Source organism: Pinus tabuliformis, chromosome X, assembly GCF_031772625.1.
Source record: "Pinus tabuliformis cultivar Carrire ecotype Pingquan chromosome X, CPIR1, whole genome shotgun sequence".
Taxonomy (NCBI): domain Eukaryota; kingdom Viridiplantae; phylum Streptophyta; class Pinopsida; order Pinales; family Pinaceae; genus Pinus; species Pinus tabuliformis.
In genome coordinates, this window is record NC_142308.1 from 857,648,140 (window position 1) to 857,650,136 (window position 1,997).

The window sequence follows — 1,997 nt, forward strand, 5'->3', positions numbered from 1 at the left end:
CACCAGTGAATGATTTGTCTGATGCTCACTTGTATTGTGGGTGGAGCTCTTATGGAACTCACACCATTTTCCCATGTCCTTCTTCGTCTTTGTAGTGTTGTTCTTTGCTTTCGGCTTCGGCAGGTTGTCCTGGGTAGCCCCACCTTGGCTTGCTCCCTTGTTATGTGGTTTGGGGGCACCTTTTCCTTTCTTTGGATTCACAGATCCAAAGTCCCACTTCTTCTGTTTAAACTTCTGCTCAATCTTTATAGCGTACCAGTATGCCATGTCGAATGAAGAAATGTCCAGGAAATCCATCTCGTCCTCAATGTACTTGTGTAGATAACTGCGGTACTTGAGCACCAAATTCCGCTCAATATCCTTGATACCCAGCTCTGTGCGAAGGGTATGGAAAGTATTTGTGAACTCCGGTACATATTGGTCCCTTCCCTGCCGTAGCTTGGTCCACTTTATGTATTTATCTTCATAGCTCCCGATAAGGTAATACTCATCATTAGTGGCATCTCAGAAAGAATTCCAAGTGGGTGCAACTGAAAATGTGCTAAAAGCAACGAAGGTTCACTCTCGTCCTTTTGTTCATAGTAGGTTTCCCACCAGTCCTTGACGTGCAGGGCGACTTTGAGAAGTGAAAACATAATCTTTTCTCGATTGGAAAAGTCATGAACTGAAAATATCCTTCCAATAGATTTAACCATTTATCTACAACATCTGCATCCATCAGGCCTTCAAATATGGGAATATATAAGTTAACTTGTACCTTAAAAGGAGTGGCGCCTCCAGAGTGGCTGTTGGATGAAGATGCATGACTTGTGGGTAGCCGTCGAAGGATCTGGGCAAAGTTATCCATCATCGCGTCCATCTATCGCTCAAGGGCTTCCTCGAGAAACATTTTCAAAGGATCTCCTGCCCCCTCATCTTTCTTTTCTTCGGCCATCGGAGGTCGACGGGTTTTGCGAGGCTGATCCTACAATGGTTCAAACTAGATCGAGCCCTAACTCCTTATACCCTGATCTCGTTGGGGACATGCAAAGAAAAATAGAGAAAGAGCAGACTGCCTCTGATACCACTGATATGAACTTAAGTAGGAACACAACGAATTACAAATATAATCATAAATACAAAGATGCAGTAGAAAAACTCTTCATTTCATTAATAGAAAAATACTTAACTATGCTTACAAATGGAATGGAAATAAGATAGCTCGGGCGATGGTAGCTTATCTCTGAGAAGAGATGTGGTGGCTACACGCCTCTGAACTGAGTTACAATGCGGCTCAAGAGCTTTTTTATTATTGAACAATAAGGGAAAAACCTAAACAACCAAAACCCTAACTCGAGGAGATGTAACACTAAGAGTTTATGGGCCCTGTTGACGTTAGTTGGACAACCAACTTCCTAGGGTCATAACTTGGTCATATTATCTTAGCTTGACGTGTATGATACCTTGTTGGAAAGATCTCTTCAAGGACTACAACTATTGATGTGATTGTTATAGCAATCATTATATGAATTTTGACAAAAAAACGTCGTTTAGGACCTCAAAACGGCTCCAGAAGTTCAGGACCTGAAAAACTGCCAAAAATAGTAAATTGTGCTACAACTAAGGAACCAGATGAAAATGACTAGGGGGTCTTGGTGGAATAGGCGGGTGGCCACCAATATCCACCTGGATCACTCATCATATATTATCCTGCATTAAGACAAATTTTCAAATAAGCTTGCTCATGAGATCTCACCAATTCATTTATCTTTGAATTTGCGATCAGAAGAGCCTCACCAACTGAGCAATCTGGTTATTGAAATTGAAAAATATGGTAAATTCTGTGATAGAGATGGTTGCTATCCAATGAGATATGGTCTTCCTAAAACCAACAATAACAACTATCCTCAAACCATGCATGATTTGGTTCAAGGTTACAAATGTGATTCTACAATCGTGGGAAGTTCTGAGAACTGCTAGGAAGTCGAGGCAGTTCAACTTCCATTGATAGATATGTC